Here is a 19967-nt window from a genome sequence, read left to right on the forward strand (position 1 = left end):
GGTGATTCTCGTAGAGCCATCATCCCTTAGCTTGGATGATCATCTATGCAGCTATGGTGTACACTTGATGTCTTTATTTTCCCTGAATATATCATAGCCTGGATGGATGAAACTAGATCTGGAGTCTTCAAACTCGTTTAATCTTCGCTCGATGTACAAGTCGATCCATGTGAAAAGATGTTCTAAAGTCGAACATGGAAAGACATCACCTGATTACCAGCCAATGATGTAAGCTGTTAATAGGCACGAGAGGAATCACTGATAATGATAATGACCCTCAAGGTACTATAGTACAATTTACGTGGTGTGAATATAGGATCTAATGTCGAACACCACGCAAAATCTTTCGGTCAAAGGCCATTGATGTAAACCTGTCGCTGGAAGTGAGAAACTTGCCATTGAGGCATGCAAGCTTCAAAGTACTGAAAGGGTTGTTCCTAAGTCAACTTCTTGGATAATGAGCTGATGTCGACAAGAAGTTACCCATCATAGGAGGGCCTTAATGAATCTCACATCTACGACACGAAACAAAGCAAATGATTTTTTGGAGGTGAAAATGATCTAATGATACAAGGTTCGTGAATGGTGGCCATGAAAAATGGAGAGTGAAGGTATTGCAGTGGATGAGGCATTAGCTAGGTTGGTGAATTCTCTGAATGACTTCTCTTGAACATATCGATGACACTGATATGGATTGGTAGCGTTAACCCCATGGATGGTACTGAGGACCAATGGTGATGGTGAATGGAATAACCCAACCTGACTCAATCACGATGATGGAAAAAAGTATCATGTTCAAGAGAGACCTGCCACCAATGAAGTTCTTCAAGTTTTCTCCCATTCTTCCCCAGTCATTGCTGACCAGTACCTCTTTATTTTTGTCAAGCTTGAGGAGGATAACATATGCTTGTTCTATAATTTTCCCTTTGGACAAACCTATCGCTATGTTTTAGAAAGCCTAGCGACAGTGAAACTCGTTCTTGTCCAGATGGACAAGTTTGTTGCTATTGTTTTAACGTGTTTAACGACAAAGATAACTCAGCCTTTTCATTTTTAGAGAGTCTGAAAAGAGACAGAAAGGAAACTCCAGTAGTCCTTTTTCATGGCATAATCCCTTAAGTCCGAAAAAGTATAAAATAATACGAAAGGGATGACTTTTCGATAGTTTTGGTTAGCTGAAAAAGACCAGCGCTCGATCTTTTTTGTGGAATGATCCCTCAAGTCCAAAAAGATTAAAATGTAGAGGAGGGATGGCACTTCCCTTTACTTTAATGAGCTAGAAAGGCCAGTAGCTCAGCAATATTTTCATATTTTACGAGTCTAAAAAGAGCTTTAAAGAGACTCGTTTTTTAGGAACGAGTGATGTATCCGAGTAGCAACTGGTTCCAGGTAAGTTTGGAACTTCTCAAACACGACTGTGTAACGAGGGTCACTAATAGAATCATTCATCGTAGTTGTTCCTCAAAAGGGTAAACAATCAAGTGGAGGCGTATTATCGGCTAAAAGAGTGGAGGTGATGGTAAGAACACGACCAAGGCTCAAAAGGCTGATAGCAATGCAATCACAAAGGTTATTTACCAAGGGTGGATTCATTTTTTAACGAGCTTGAATCTTTTAGAAACTATGCTCAGTGGCAGGTTTATCTTTTAATGAGCTTCAACCCTGCAGTAACATTGCTCGTGATAATAGTTAGAGATGTTCAATTTACCATTAACACTATAATCTTTTGACAGTCGTACTACCTGTTCAATTACTCCATCAAATTGATTAGAAATGCAAATACATGCTTGAAAAATGAGTTAAAAACCAACATCTTACTTGAATTACATGAACAGTAACATAAAAGTAGTTTTCCCTCTCATTTTTACCATTTCATTCAAATTTAGGATTGTTGGAGCTCTGGAAGTGTTTTCCCCCTCGAATTTCATCAGCTGATTTCAGGAGATCTACTAGACTATTTTCCGTGCCGTTTGGACTAGGTAGGAGCTAACCCTGAGCTCTTCAATTACATTCCTTCCTTTTCTGATTTAGAGTACGCTTTCCTTGTCTTCTAGGCCCCAGGGGTTTGAAGAGTTTGTTCTCTACCCACCACACCTAGTCTGCATCGAAATACGCAATGCATACTAAGCTGGCCATTAGCCAGTCAATATGCATCTCACCCTGTACACAGCCAGGGTGCGATGGGCACAGGAGGGAAAGTTTATGCAGTGTTTTCTCATGAAATTTTTTCCTGTTTTTGTCCAAATCAGGATCTTAATGCATCTCTTGTTTGTGTTTTATAGATTCATCATATCAAGATGGTCGTTACATGGTGTGAACGCAAGCATGAAGAAAAGGACATGATTGCCTTACATGATCCGGGTACGGTTACTGCATTACGAAATTGTGGCTTGCTTAAATTTTTCCGCATATCCAGCATGAGGCAACAAATCAATTTTTTGCAATATCTTCTCAATGCATGGGATCCGACCAAACAGGTGTTCCAGATAAGAGGCAAATCCATCCCTTTGACAGTTGATGATATATACTTTTTGACTGGGTTATCGAGGTGTGGTGCCCCTCTCTCACTATCGGGATACGCCCGTGAGGGTGAATCCATGAGGGATTATATTCGCCAGTTTTGTAGAGATGGATCTCAGCCAAGCAGGGATGGCAAGATCAGTATTCGAGATGTCATTGATCGGTCTTTGAGGACTATTTTATTCACCTTTGCTAAATTGGCTGGTAGCGCGGCTGTTCATTTGGCCAACATGTCTTATATGTAGTACACCCTGGAATGCCTTGAACCAAAGGTATTCAACTGGTGTGATGTAGTGCTTTCGGTTATAAAAGAACAACTTTCCAAGGTGAAGAATGGAAGATCCAAGAACTTTGGTTATGGTTCTATTCTGACTACTTTCGCCTTGGAGAGGATTCCACTGATGCAACCACAGTACATTTCACTCGTATTGCCAACACTGAGGGAACCATGGATGCAGAGATGGGTTGATCTCATGGCAGACATGCTGGTCAGTCACAAATTTCATTCTCTGATGCCTTCTTTGAGTGGTTCAACCGTCAGGAGATGGTCTTCACAGAGTATCCATACGTTGGGATGGATTTCTGAGGCAAGCTAGATTTGGCGTTACCGACTAGCGAGCAGTCGGGTGTTATAGGTAAAAAGATCTGACCATATCTATTTATTGCTTTTATAATGTCCTTGTGTTTTTTAAAGGTTATCAAGACTAATCAAACTCATATATGTATGCAGATGTTGGGCCAGTGTGACCAACAGCGCACCCAAGGGTAGCAACTGCCCTTGCAGTAGGAGAGGTTGTAGGGAGGGCTGTCCTTCGTGATTTGGACATAGCAGAGACCCTTGCAGTATTGCTGGATCAGATCGAGGGTCTTAGCCTTGGTATTCGGGATGTGAGGACCAATGAGCTACCTCTATGATTACATCACCATACTACTAGCGTTCTGAGTCAATGGACTAGGCTCTTAGGTATGATCGCACAGGCAGTGACTTGCTATCACTATCACCATTAGTCTAGGGTGCTTTTCTGCATTTTTGAGTTTTTGGGTCATATGACCGACTTTGTCCTAGACACAGAAAATTTTGAAAAAACTATAAATAGCTAGATATATATATATATATATATATATATATATATATATATATATATATATATATATATATATATGATTTTCAGAGTTTTATTTCGATTAAGTTATGTGATCCTAATGCAAATGTTAATTGAAATGATTTTTCCTTTATAAATGCTGCAAATGTCTATCTAACACATAATTTGCTAGTGAATCAATTAATGTGTTTAAGTTTCTGGAAATGTGTTGATATTGAATAGAATCAAACTGTCTTTCCAAAATCCTGACCCTTAGCAACATACGATAGATAGTTGGATTCTGAACGGAATAGATGCCAGTAAGTTGTAGGATGACGAGTTGTTAATCTAGCCTGATAACAAATTGGTGTATGCCATGTGCGATGGCATCAGAGAGAAGCTCCATCAACGCACTGTACTCAGCGATATTGTTCATTGATCAACCAATACATATCCCTCTGAAACTCACTAACTCGCCTATTGGATCAAAAATGGCCCAAGCTGCAGAAGATAGATTCTGCGTACTACAACTAGCTCCATCGACATATCCAATGAATGATTCCAATTGGTCTAACATCTGCAACAAATGAAAACTAGATTACCTAACCAATATGATCACTCTTGACAAAAAAAGAACATAACAAAAGCATTTAAAGAGATTACTACACTTAATCAAGCATAGTAACGCCTAAGATACAACCCTTTTCGGGGTTGCAACAGTGGAATCCCATCATAATCTACTAGCTCGTAGGCTCCCTTTGTAATACCCCTTTAACAATGTAGGGGCTCATCCACAATGGATGGAACTTACCTGCTCCCAATTTATCGGATTCCTGATCGTATAGCAAGACCAGGTCACCTTCTGAGAAGACATAGGGTTTGACATGTTTGTCAAATTACGCCTTGACTCGTTTCTTATGAGCTTCATTAGCCAAAGCAGCATTACAACAAGTTTCATCCAATTGGATTAATTCCAAGAAACGAGCCTCTTCCTCCGAAGTTTCGAGAAGTAAATCGATTGCGAGCTTGAGAGATTAAATTTCACACTGAATTAGTAAGACCGCTTCCAGGCCATACACCAACTGAATGGGTGTAAATTCGGTTGCATTTCTCACCGATGTCCAATATGCCCACAAGGCTGAGTACAGGATTAAGTGCCAATTCCCTTTGTGGACTCCAATCATCCTTTGCAACATGCGCTTCAGGACTTTGTTGATGGCCTCAACTTGTCCACTAGCTTGTGGATAATACGAAGTAGAACTGTCGTGGGACAGTCCTAATTTGGTAGCCAATTCAACCATCATGTGATTGCGAAATCCAATCCTGATCTATGACTATAGCTTGTGGAACACCAAATCTAGAGACTACATGATTGGAAAATAAAAGAGCAGCCATTTCACCGCTGTTGTTTAATGTAGGCATCGCCTTGGCCCATTTTGTAAAATATTCGACTTCGACTATGATATACCCATGCCCCCCAGTTGAGGTGGGGTTACATGTCATGAAATCTATGCCCCATTTGGCGAATGGCCCAACAAAAACTACTGGATGCAGCGGTGTGGGTGGTAGTCTGGTTTTGCAATCGAAGATCTGACAAGTAGGGCAACTTCTAACCGTGATTATGCAATCTTTGAATATAGTAGGCCAGAAGTAACCTGCTCGTAAGATATTTTGTGTCATAGCATGACCAGATTGATGCCCCCCACACGCACCTAAATGATAATCATTCAGGACTTTTTCATCCTCCTCATGCGCGAGGCACCTTCGCAGAACTGTATCGACACCACGACAGTAAAGGGTATCACTAACGATCATGTAGTCTTTGTCTTGGAATTGAGTACGTCATTGTTTGGAGTGAGAGGTATTAGGCCTAAAGGTTTGGGTTTGGAGATTGATTAGTATATCTCCATACCACGGATCACTTGACGATATCAGAAACAGATATTCATCCACGATTGATGCTTTAGATGTTGAATCGTTGGACGACGATGGGAGGTCACGTAGTAACTCCACAAAAACCAGAGATTTCTTTGATTTTGATTTTGTGAATTCCATATCAAACTCTTGCAAAATGGCTATCCGTTTTGAATATTTGCCCCCTAGTAATTGACGCGAAATAATGTAGGTCATAGGGTTGCAATCCGACAGAATGGTAGTTTTGCGAAAGAGGATATAGTGTCAAAATCTCTGTACTACTTGAACAGCTACTAGAGCCATATTTTCAACATAGGAGTACTTCTTTTCTATATCATTCATGTTTCGGCTTAAATAATAGACTGGATGTTCAATTCCGTCATCTTCTTGTACTAAAACCATTGCAATGGTTGTATCTGCTGCAGCAACATACAGGTTAAAGTCTTTTTGATAATCAGGAGCGTACATTAATGATGCTTTTATTAGGGAATCCTTTAAAGCGTCAAAGGAAGCTTGCACAACCTTATCCCAGTTGAAGGGCACTTCTTTCTTCGAAAGACATGTCTAACCTTTACCAAGTTCGGCATAATTTGGAATGAACCTCCTTAGAAAGTTTGCTTTCCCTTGGAGTTTCTGAATCTGAAGCAAATTTGAAGGTGGAGGCATGTTGATGATTTCCTAAACCTTACATGGGTAGAGTCAAATCCCGTCCTTTGAAACTACGAAACCAAGTAAACAACTAGAACCGACACAAAACACACTTGTGTGGATTGATTCGTATCTTGTAGTGTTGGCAACGTAGAAATATAGCTTTCAAATGTTGTGGATGATTAGTCCGCTTTCACGAATGAGCCGGTAGATCGTCGAGATATGGTTGAACGATGTGTTTGATGTCGTGGAAGGTGTAGTTCATTGCCCTCCAAAAAGTTTCCCCTGCGTTCTTTAAACCAAAAGGTAGTTTATGGTACGTGAATGTGCCCCATGGACATATAAATGCAGTATTTGACTGGTCCTATGGGTAGATGTTTATTTGATTGTATCCAGAAAATCTGTCCATGAATGAAAAGATTTCGCATCTAGCGCATTCATCAATTATCTGGTCGATGAAGGGTGTAGGGTAGTTGTCCTTTGGACAAGCTTGATTTACATCCTTGTAATCGATGCACACTCTAATTATTCCTTGGTTTTTCATCATAGGAACAATATTTGATACCCAATCAGTTAGAGGAACAGGGTAAATGAAACCAACATGTAAAAGTTTTTCAACTTCTGCCTTGATGGCAGCGGCTTTCTTCGGGTGCACCTGTCGAAGCCGTTGTCATACTGGTTTGGCATCTGGATACATCTTGATTTCGTGTTCAACGATACTCAAGTCAATGCCTGGCATTTCTTCATATGACCATGCAAAGACATCTCTGAATTTGCGAAAGAGAGTGGCGTACATTTCCAGTTCTGAAGAAGAGCAAGATTTGCCAACATGAATATTCTCTACAAAATTTGGTTTGGTCGAGATATTATGGTGATAGTTTCTTCAATATTGGATAGATTTCACTCGGAATCCACCGTATTGACAATATTTGATAGAAAATAGAAAAATTGAAGGATGATCAAGGTCGCTGGAATAATCTTCATCGTTATCTTGAAGATGGAAATGATGGTGGTAATCTTCCCATGATGCCTCTCCTATCATCATTGACTGAATGATTCCTTCGTCTATAGAATGTATACGTGACCAAGGATCTAAAGAGGTGCCATATTCTAGAGACCTATCTATCCAAACACTTGATGAGTGTTGATTTGGGTTTGCCGCCCAGGCCAAGAAACTTGATTGCTACAAAATTTCTATGGGGCTTGGAGGCAATCCCTGGCAATGATCCATGCTAACAAAATGTTCTGAAATCTTCTTAATCATTGCTGATGTAGAAGATACCATATTATAGGTTTCCACCGTGGCCACTTCCACCAGGTTACTCGGAGGCGGGAGGGAAAAAGTGCCCATTAAGGAAGGGTCTTTTAGGAGGCCTGCTCCGACATTTTGAAGTGATTGCAAGCTTCCATGGATCATTGGAATGCTTCCCATAGCTTGTGAACTAGTGGGGAAAAAGGTTAGTTGGTCAACGATTGTAATTCCACCTTGAAAGAGAAATGCAATCTTTCTAAAATATGTTGACACAACAATAGCCATTGCATAAATCCAGGGCCTTCCCAATAGGATATTGTAATCGAGGTTTCCATCGATAACTTCGACTTCAATTTCTATTGTCTTGCCCCCCAATTCAACTTGCAAGTTAATTAATATCCCATATGGCGTGTATGTTCTTCCATAGAACGCTTTAATGTCGTTGATGATCATGACAAGGGTGATGAGCCTAAAGTTTTCCAGCAGCTCATTGAAATTATACAGGTAGATGTGCCCTCGTTAATGATTGTTCGATGAACAGTTTTGTTGAGGGCTTTAACCTGTATAAGGAAAGCGAGTTGGACCGGTAACTAAGGTTCATATCCTTTGTGGTTAAAGACCACAAGATTGGAATCCATTGGGTCAATCCCACCTATTGCTGATAATAAATCTTGCTTTTGGGAGGGGAAATTCTGTAGTACTTCAAGTGTTGACAGTGGATGGCGATTGAGCTAGATCCTCTACTATATTATAATTCTGTGCTACTCGAGCATGAGGATTAAATGTCAATTTATGTACTACTCCCTTTGGTGGCTTTATTGTTAGTTTAGGAATGATGGGTGGCACAACTTCTGACGATGTTGTTGTCGAACTACTGGGTTGATCTGTAGCCTTGTTGTTCGACATCTGTGGATTCTTATAATCTTTGTTCCTCATCGATATCAAAGCATCATTTTGCTGCTTTGAGATGGAGAAGCATGATCGATAGCAACCAGATTAGTTTCTAGGTTTGGAAATGGATCAGTGAATACCGCTGAGGTGCTCGAAGTTTTTAAAAATTTCTTGACCTCAGCTCGATGTAGACAATCTTTCGTCCAATTTTCTTCATTACATATGAAACATGGTTGACCTAGTTTATTTCGCCCAGTAGGGTTTTCAGAAGATTTTTCAGGAGGTGTATCTTCCTATTTCTTCTTCTTGTTTTCCCCTTTCTTCTTGCCCCCTAGTTGCTTTGGTTCTTTGCCTTTGTCAGATGACATGGCATTAACCTCCGAGGTAAGAAGTTTGTCATTTGCTTTTTTGCTAGAAACTACAAGGGCTTTACCAGTTTGAGCTTTTGCGGTTTGTGTACTCGAGGTACCAATCATGCCATCTCTGGCATGAGAGTCCCTGTTTGATTTAGGAGGTGGAGGAACAGAAAATTCTGGTCTAGGAGCGTCAAGAATTTTGTCATAAAGCGTGCCAGACTAAGTATAGATCAAGTCTAAATATTGCGCACGAGCAATAACTTGCTCTTCAGTGACAACTCCTCCTTTCGCCACATCCTCTGTAATAGAAGGTATTAATGTCTTAATAAACCACTCAGCTAGAAGCTGATCAGGAACATACATCTTTACCATTCGACAACGATGTCACCACTCATGAATATGATCAGATATGTGAGTGGCTGTTGTCTGTTTAAAGTTGGTAAGGAGTTATGTTCCCATTTCGTACCTTATGGGTAACTGAAAGTGGGTTAAGAAGGTTATGGCAAGGGCACTGAAGTTATCAAATGAAGCTATAGGCAATTCGATGTACCATTTCGCTGCTGGAACAGTTAGCGTTCGCTGGGAAAGGAGAAGCCTAATCGAATCATCATTGAGGTTGTTGGATGAACACCACAAATGAAAGGTCATTACGTGATTTGATGGATCTTCGCTCGGATTTCCATTGAATTTAGGAATATTTGAAGGAATTTTATGAGGAATCACTGGCCACCAAGGGGCGTAAGAAATTGGATCATTCATTAATCAGTTCAAATTTGGTAATTCCAGAGTTGCTACGAAGGGAAACTGTTGATTCCGGTTTGGTGAAGCATACCCAGGATAAGATGGGATTGCCTGAGTAGTGGGTCTTTTCATACTAACATAATGTATCTGATGCTGGTAAATTTGATAAGGTTGATGGGCATAACCGTTATAGTATGGTTGTTGATAACTGCTTTGAAAATTTGGTTGTCCATTACCTAAAGTGCCTTTTTGCTCAGGTCCTTGGTAGACTTGCTGGAATTGGGGTTGTTGATATTTCACCGGCCATGGTTGTTGAACCATTTGCTATTTCCCAATACCAGATGATTGACCAATATGTGGAGTCATAACACTTGTTTGAGTCTAAGTCGTTCCGGTTAAGGAAGCACTAATATGAGATTGTGGTGGAGTCGTAGAGACAAGAGGTTTTGTATTGTGACCTGAGAAATTTGAGATTGACATACAAAAGGTTGTGCTTGTACTTGTGACATAGTCACAATAGCAGGCATAGTGGTAATATTCGACACAGGTAGGGTCGGTTGTATTGAATATAAAACCCTTGGTTGTTGAGGCAGTATTGGTATCCAACCATCGGATGTAATTCCAGTTTGCCCTAAATTTTTTTGTGAGCTCTCATACAGTTGTTCTCCAGGAGGGAACAATGAGAAAGCATACTACCCCCTGTATGGTTGCAATCCAGTTCTCAAAGGATAGATGGGTCTTTGAAGACTGGGCTACCTAAATTGAAACTGGTATGCAGGATCAATTTGCTGAGCTTCAACATAAGAAATACCGGATGGGATCCCAGAGGAACCAATGGGACCAGACCATGTTGTCGAAACAATCCCTGGGTGGACTCCATCTAGTGATTGACAGCTAGTTGGGACAGATGGTATACTAGAAAACATCATAGGAGTGGTAGCAGGAGGTTCTGTTGTGACTGTATCAGATGACATAGTCCTAGATGTTGACGGTTATTCAGACATATTCAGTCTATCCAAAAGATTTCCTAGCGATTCGATAGGAACATGCAATGAAGGGTGATTGAAGGAACTAACTTCAGGAATAGAACGGTATAAGTGGATCCCAACTCCAAAATGCAATGGAGTACTAGATGGAAGATCCTCTACAACTTCTTCTATAGCAATCAGTCTAGGTGGAAGAGGTAGACCGTCAGGTCCGTAAAATATTTTTGGGGCTGAAGAAGGTATAGTTTCTATAGCGACAGATACTAGAGGGGTGACACCTTATGAATTCTAGAACTCAACTCCCAGATGTTTAGGTTAGTAAACTTCTGTTTTTGGGTCAGCTCTAGATGGAGTTGTTTCAGGTATTGTGGCATCTACGATTACACTAGGATCAGTTATAGTGTCCTCTTGTAACCGTGAAACTTCTTCTGTAAAGGTAGATGTACCAGAAATGATTGGAGTAACTGTAGTCTCTGATGATGTTGAAACACAAGTTTCAAATAAACCAATAGAGGTGGACTCTGTTAAACGAGACCATTTTGCCCAGAATGGTTTTGTTTCTGGAGTCAAAGACGATTGACACGCTAGCCTCCACGAACAATGGGGTTTTGATTGACTTTCTTCCATAATTGTGGATTACTTGATCAAATTAAAATTAAAGAAAGGGGAAAATTTTACTTCGTAATAAATGAATTTTATGACGCTTTGACACAACTTGCTTTTTCAATTTTTAAGAGTCGAGAAAAAGCTAAAGGCGACTCTAGTCTCCTTCATTTTTTAATTAGCCTGAAGTGACAAGTGCTTAGATGGAACATTTTTTTAAGGAGTCAAAAAGGAACGAAAGCAACTAATCTGGAAATCTAGATAAAGCGATTACCAAAGCAATCGAAAAACTGCAATATACACCTTGGTGGAAAATTAAAGAGAAATTACCAAGGACTTTACGTATGGTAGTCAATCTTCCCGAATGTTGTGTTCAGTTCATTGCGATCGATAGGGCGGCAGACACGGCTTCCTAAGGATAAAGGATATCAGCCTATTATGGTCTCCCAATATAAACTCGACGGTATGGGGAGCACAAGTCCGTACTAGCACTTGTCATATCAAAGAGGAGGAATCACCCAACCTTCGATGAAAACGATAGTTACCAGGCTTTATGATGCCAAAATACGTCTGTAGCCTAGACTTCTAGATGTTGCGTGTTAGGTTCCAAAACATTTTTATGTTCATTGAGGTTTATTTTATAGTTCATCTTTTTAAGAAGTTTTCCTTTCAAGGTTCACTGCATGATGTAGATGTAAAATTCCTAAATATGCAATCTAAAATGATAAACAGTCGTTTGTTTTCTTTTAGCAATGAAAATCCTAGCTACCAAGGAAAGAAGAGTATGATTCTTTCAACAGAGAGCAGAGAGCACACACTAAATGAACTTTTCCTAAATAATTTTCTGCATGCAGTCTAAATGCAAATGCACATGCATGTATTTTTTTTTCCACTTCCTTAATGTGAGAAAGCCAAAAAGAAAACTAAGTACATATCTGAACTACTTTTCTTCAAAGCGACACTTTAGCAATTTATTTTTCAAAATGAAAGGAAGACTAAGACGACACTTTCAATTTTGAATGTGAGACTTCTTTCGACACTTCAAATATTGACAATTCAAATCAAATACAATGGAAAAAGTACAATTGACTATATAGAAGAGGATTACTTTACGACACTCTTCTTTTCGACTCACAATGACAGTTGCGACACTTTTGAATCAAAAGATGACAGTTCAATTAAGCTACTATTTGCAAAGGAGGACTGTAAATGATGAAAAATACATAAAAAAACATTCACAATTCCTGATCAATGGAGGCTGAATAATGTAAAGGAAGAAGGCTTCAACAATGATATACTGATCATAGGCAGCAAAACTATTGAATAGAGCTGAAAATAACGAAGAAAAAACCAAATTCTAGAGAGGGAAACAGTCTCATTCAATCATCGCACCTGTCCTTAAGGGAAACAGGGATGCATCTCACCTACAATACACAGGAGATGCAATGCATCCAGACTGCTAGTTAGAGATAGTACGATGGACCAGGGAACGAAACTGAGCTTGGTTTTCACTCACAATTTGCAGCTAAGTTCAGTGATTTAGGCTGAGCTTATGATGGATAGCAACAACAAGGTATAGGGGTATGATCTTATGAGGTTATTGAGCTACCACCAGGGCACTTAGGATGTTTGCAAGTCAGATGTTTAGTTCATAAACCAACCCAAAGATTGACTGAAGCAGCGTTGATCTACTTTGCACTTGCATAGCAATTGCAGTTCGAAGGCTAGCTGGCTTAACTTCAAGCTCCGTCTATAGTTTATAAAGCAAACAATAGTAACAAACAAACAAACTATTCACTCCCCAGCGAAGTCACCATTTTTTTTCCAGGAAAACTAGTGTCTATTTGATCTGTTAGTCCCACTAAGACAGGTAGCTATCTTAGAAACAAACAATTCAAAGTAACTTGTGTTTTCCTTTATGTATGATAGATAAGAGAGAAGCAAAGAGCACCAACCTTAATCTTTCGCTTGGCTCCTTCCTTGTTTCCTCTCCCCTTTGATAGAGCTTGCCACTTCTTCCTCACTTGTCCCGCTTTAAAGAACACCTGTAGAGACAAAGCAACAATATACCATCAAAGCATAGAGATCTATAATACCATAAACAATGCAGAATCATAAGTACATTAACCATACAATTGCATTCACAAATACAAGATTCACAAGTACACAAGTATATGGAGGAAAACTCCAATAAATTTATTGATAGTAGAAGTAGAAGAGACGATTACAACCTAGCTGTCTGATCCAGCATCATCCTCCCAGCAAGAAAGCCCTCTTCACCTCATGAAAAGCAAGATCACCCAACAATACAATGTCTCAAAGAGAAACCAACATCACTTCCCTATAAATTACAAAATTCCAGCCTCTATATCTCTCAGTTGAGGGATCCATATATAGATTTTTGTAGAGGGGTGAGTCAGCTTCTGTATTTTTGATTAGTTTCATTTCACTGATAGTTTTTGGTTCCACTTGGATATTTCATGATCACTTACTCATCCCTGGCAAAATTCAGAGAGGCAAGTGTCATATGAGAAGTTTCTAGAATATTCTCTAGGTTTCCACTTAGCAAACTATCTCTGCCATTTGTCTACTCTCGCCCATCGCACCCTACAGAAGGCTCTTTCAGTATGCATCACACCTAGCCAATGTTATAGTCAGTATGCATTGCACCCTTAGCATGGAGCAGTCTGTATGGTCCAGTTTTGACTAGTTCTAAGTGGTTTTTCAGGGAGAACTTCTTGGAAATGATGTAATCCGTTGACCTTGATCTTTTAGGGTGTGAAACAACACTTTTAGGGGTTTAAGAGCCCTTGGTTTATCGACATATGTGATTGGGGTTGCAGTGCCCAAATATGTCTATAACACATATGTTTATAGTCCCGCACCTTTGTCCGAATCCTTGGAGCGTGAAGACTACGCTTCCACTGATTAGCCACATAGTCGGGCCACCCATGTAGGGCTTCAAGTGGCTACCATTCACCTTGGCTGGGAAGGGCTCTCCATTTAGTTTGACTAGTTGTACTATGCCTCCATCTATGACCTCCTTAACCATGTATGGTCCCAGCCAATGCATTCTGAACTTTCCCAGGAATTTTTCAAACTTACTATCATACAGCAGCACTAAGTCATTTACCTTCAAGGTGCACAACTTAATATGGAGATTGTGCTAGGCCTTTTCACGCTACTTTTGTACTTGCTGATGAAAACCAGCCAGGAATTGTTCCTCCTCAAGTGCTTCTAATTGCATGAGCCTTTCTTCCAAGGCTTCGCGGTTCGTCATATGTGTGAGCACTGCTATGTGCAGAATAGGTACAATATACTCCATTGGCATGATAGCTTCCATTCCATAAACTAACCGGAGAGGTGTTTGTCCCATCAGTTTCTTGCACATTGTCCGATAAGCCCATATTACTGCAGGTATGCATAGGTCCCAATCACTTTGGTGTGCATTTCATACTGTGGTTAGCGCAGTCTCCAGTATTTTGTTGAATGCTTCTACTGTCCCATTGGCTTGTGGGTGATATGTTGCACTTTTCTAATGATAAACCTAGAATTCTTCTGTGAGTACACTGATGGTTTCATTCAGGAAATGTGTACCGTGATGACTCATTAAGATTTTTGGATAGCCAAATCGGGCCACCATGTGTTCAAACAAAAACTTCACAGCCGTACCAGTTATGCAGTCTTTGACTAACTACACTTCTGTCCAGCGCGTCAGGTACTCCATCACGGTGATGATGTATCAAGTGCTCATTTTTCCTCGGGGTTTGATAGGTCCCACAAAGTCAATTTCCCAATTTTTGAAGGGCTGCAACATCATTTGTGGATTCATAGGCATCTCCTACCTTCTCGATGGTTTACCAGTCCTTTGACATATATCGCAAGCCTTACAATGTGCTTTTGAATCCTGATGAAGGGTTGGCCACCACAACCCTACGTGGAGAACCTTTTGTGTTGTTGCTCATCCTGCATAATGTCCTCCTACAGCTCCCCCATGTGCTTCCGTGAGGATCTAACTTCATTCAAATTCAGGTATGTACCTTCGCAATATCTCATCATTTCCCATTTTTTATAGGTGCCCTGTGATGATAGAAAAATCTACCACGCGTACCACCAATTTTTTCTTTTATTCAATTGACTATTCCTTTGGGGCAATCCCTGTTGTTAGGAAGTGGTTTATATTTAAAAAGTGTCCATCTACGATGCACACAACAAATATTTGTGTGTTAGGTAATCCTTCCTCCAAACTAGTAGGTTCCTCGCCCATCTCAATACATGACAAGTGATCTGGTCCTACGTTTAGTCGTCCAGGCTTTACCACGACGTCAAAGTCATATTCTTGGAACAATAAGAGCCACCTATAGATGCACCCCCCAACACAAGCCTATTGACCAAGTATTTTAGCGCAGAATGGTCTGTATACATATTGAAATGTCCTCCTAGTAAATAGTGCCAGTATTTTTGGAGCACATACACCATAGCCAACCCCTTGTGTTCGGTGGTGGAATAGTTCTTTCCCAGTTTAGACAACTTGTGACTTGCAAACATGATAGGGTGATCTAGGCCCTCTCCATCCTCTTGTGTTAGCACATCTCCCAGCGCTATGCACGACGCGTCAACATGGACATGAAACTCCACATCCCATTTTGGGAAGACCAGGATTGGGAAGGAGGCAAAATTCCCCTTTAGGAAATCTAGGCTCTTCATGCAATCATCGTTCCAATAGAATGTGACATTATTTTTCAATAGTTTCTCCACTGGCGTAGTGATCTGGGCATAGCTTTTGATGAACTTCTTGTAGTATCCTATGTGTCACAAGGTGTTAAGGGATAAATTCCCCTAGGGTCTTGGGTTGATACCCTAACAGATCAGAGGTTGTCTATACAGAGAAACACACATTCTGTACAGCCATAATGCTAATATAAGCAAACTATATGATAAGGGGTGTACCTAGGGGTCCTTCGTTTGAGAAGATCCTTCCAGGGTTCCAAACCCTCTTTGAGTTCTTTTTGCTCCTTAAACCTGCAAAACAATGAATTCAAGAAAGTAGAAAAGTATATGGACTAAACATCATAAAGAAATCATCTTCATAATATATAGAAAGGTAGTTAGTTATGCAATTAAACAACCATTCATATATGAATCATAACATGGATATCATAAACATGAAGAAAATTTATATCAGGAACAAAGACAAGTGTTTTTTTATTATAGACAAATAAAGTACAGAAAGGAATAATTTCACCTGATTCATCCTTTCGCAGGCTCCAAGCGGAACAGTCCTCCGGATTCGTCCAGTCTCAAGCCTTTAACAAACTCCTTCCATGACTTACTCCATGATATCGCAAGTAGTAGATAGACATCATCACACAAGGAAACCAGGGTTTCCTATAAATGGGGGAAGTGAAGGAGGCACAAGGATCTTCAGACCTGGTCAGGGAAATCTCAGCATAATAACCTTTCTCTCTCTTCTCTCCTCCCTTAAGCCTTCCCATTGAAGCCTTTTTATACTTCTCCCAAAGTAGTTTTTTAATTGGGAATTCATTGGGAACAGTTGGGCCACGGCCACTAACAGGTAATCAGCAGGTAAAACTCGCTATCTCCACCCGAAATTAAGGAGATTTTTTTTTTTTAAGTGTTTTAAGACATATACGCGGGTTGGGTATACACAAACCCATGTACACATGCGTTTATCTCAGGGAAATGTCGCGTATAGGGAATAAAACATTGTTTTTTTTAATTTTAGACCAGGTCTGGAAGGAGGGTTTGCCCTAGGCCATGAGTGCAGCATCACAAACCTTAGGAGTGAGATTTGGAGCTATAACAGATGCCCCCTAATATACGAGGTCAGAAAGGGTACATGATGGACGAAATGTATTAAGCAAGTACATGGAAAGGAAATCTGTCAAAAACTGAGAAGGACTTCACCAGAGTTCAGCCTGCCAAGCCACAAAAGGAGATCAGAAAGAAACACTGTCTGAGGCAGGCATACCCATGCTCAGAGAAAGTACAGCATGTCCGCATATCAAGTACATGACTGACTCTAGCTACCAACAAGAAATGGAAATATTGTCCCGTTCCCACTCTTTTTGGAATATATAACTTTTTTTTCTTTTTCTTTTAAGCTAGAGAAAGAATAAAAGAATGCTATAGTACAGTGGAAAGAACGAATGTCGACGAAATAGATGATCTAGTTCCTGGGATTGGAACATTCCTATGCTGAATGCAGGGAGGTGAAAACTGGTCAATAACACTCAAAGGTGTGTTCCTTCCATGGGTCAAGGTGTGTCAAGTTGCAGAGGTCAAAGATATGCAATTTTGATTTTGCAGTCATCATGGTCAAAAGTTGGCTTAAACACGAGTCCAAGTGAAGCCAGCTCAAGGCCAAAAGGTGCAAATGGTCAAAATGCAATGCAGTAGTACAAATCAACACAAAGGACCCTCTAGGGTATAAGACCAGAACAAAGCAAAGAAGCAAAGAGGAATGAGTCTTCATTGCATAAGTCATGGTAGGACTACAAAGGACTCCCGAGCCTACTCAAATCGGAGCAGCATGGGCAACAAATGTTAGTGAGGTGCTAACTATGATGCCCATGAAAAGGATGGCTCTACCATCGTGTCATGATTTAAAGAATCAGTGAGTGAAGATGCTTTGCGAACCATAACACGATGGGATCGACCCTATGGCATATGTATCAACAAATGGAGGCTAGTATGCATAATGCAACGAAAAAATGGCTTCCCTAACCTATATGCCAGTGATAAAAACCTGCAATGACGGGTCAGCAGTCATGGAACTATCTCGAAACCGTCGAAAACACGTCCAAAATGTCCTGAAAACCAAACCATTCTTGACATTCCAAGCTCCCAAGTTAAAAGTTACATGAGGCCAAACAAAATAAAATTTTGAAAAAAATTTGCATTTTCAAAACCTATAAAAGAGCTTTTGGACTCACCATTTTCACCATTTGAGTTTGAGGTTAGAGAAGTGGAGCAAAAGGAGCAAACTTTTCATACCCCAAATTCAATTGTTCAGATTTTTCCAAAATCCCTAGGTAACTCTCATACTTGTCTTGCAATCCATTGTGACTAGTTTTAGAATTTTTAATTTATGTTTTACCCGTGAATTTTTTGCCAAAAATTTCACCGCGGCGTATACGCGGGTTGGAAATATGAAACCCGCGTACATGTGGGCCCTACACATGACTGTGTGCAAATGGACCCGTGTATATGCCGTGAACATTTCAAACAAAAAAACTAACGGTTTAAAATCATTTCTTTTTCAGGATGCCAGTCACTTGGCGAGAAAGTGAGCATACCTTAGTGGATGATGAGGTCATGAATGATCCTAATGATTTGGATGCCTTATGGGGATGTGGTTTGCTAAAATTCTTCAAATTGCCAAATATGAAAGCAAACACACGTCTACTTGAGATGCTCATTGATTACTGGAGTATCGATGATGATTTGTTTATGATTGTCCAGATGCCACTCAGGATAGAAGTGGACGACATTTATTTCATCACAGGCCTTTCCCGAAGGGGAGAGGTAGTACATTCTAGGGGCAGGACACGAGGCAGTCTCTCGATCGAGGAATACGTACATATATATTGCCCAGGACATCCAAAGAAGGTTGGAAGTCAAATTCCAATCAAACATGTGGAGAGTCTATCACTGAGGATAATCATGTTCACTATAGCCAGAGTGAACGGATCAGCTTCTCTACACCAGGCATCACGGCCAACCATGAGCTTGGCGGTAGAATGTTTGACCACCGTATTTGACTAGTGTACTCCTCTTCTGGCCAACCTCAAAATCCAACTCACTTCCATCAAGAGAGGGCAGACCAAAAACTTTGGATATGGGACTATCTTGAGTTCTTTCTTTTTTGAGAGGGTCCCTCCACTCTGCCCTAGGGTAGCGGTTTCCATCAGCACCCCACGAGATCCATGCATGGGCAGGTGGGTTGACCTGATGAAACATCTAGGGGGTGGGGACGTCCCACGGACTTCATTTGATGATGACTTCTTTTCCTGGTGGGATCAGCAGATCATTTCCATAGATGACTACCCTTATGTTGGTTTGGATTTCCAAGGAGATCTCGATCTAGTATTACCACCGATTGCAACATGGGGTGACATTGGTAAGTATTTTTTGATTTTATGATTTTTTGGATTTTTCAAATATAATAATGAATTTTGAAAAAAAAAATTGATAGGATTCAAATGATTAATATGATGATCATGTTCTAGATATTGGGCTGGTACGACTAGATGATTTCCCATGGCATAGACATCGCGACCGAGGGGCTGAAGAGGCAGTTGCAGACACAGAGCGACTACTTCACACAGTCCAGCGTCACTTGGTGAGACTCACTCACGGAGAACCGATGGAGGCGGTAGAGGATCTTCCTGAGGATATGCAATGTCATGTGGTTGGCACGCCACGTGACTGGGTTCGCACTTTTAGGCATGTGGCCAATGCGATAGCTACCTACTTAGCTGCTCATCTCGAGCCGGGGCATTAGATGTACCAGAAATGATTATGGGCATTTGAGTCCCAATTTTGTATATTATTTTTGGACAGACTTATGTACAATCGATATGTTTTACGATATATATACAGTTCGAATTTTTGATGCTTGATTTTATTGTGATGAATGATTGATGTTCCAGTCTAATGCTTGATTAGCGATAGAATCAGCTAACCAATTATGAGATCTTTGAATATGCAAATAATTAATATAAGTAAATGATATTTGCAACAACCTCACCCTTAATATTTGCGATATAAACATGGATCCCTTACCCGCTAAATGTTATTCAATTGTGACACTATCAATTATGAATCAAGATAGACTAACAACGAGTCGATTCCGTGAGAAATTGCCTCGGATAGTAAATTAATGACGGTAGTATATTCAGCCATATTATTTGAAGCGTGACCAATGCATACCCCCCTTGATACCATCAAC

Source organism: Pinus tabuliformis, chromosome X (genome assembly GCF_031772625.1).
Source record: "Pinus tabuliformis cultivar Carrire ecotype Pingquan chromosome X, CPIR1, whole genome shotgun sequence".
Lineage (NCBI taxonomy): Eukaryota > Viridiplantae > Streptophyta > Pinopsida > Pinales > Pinaceae > Pinus > Pinus tabuliformis.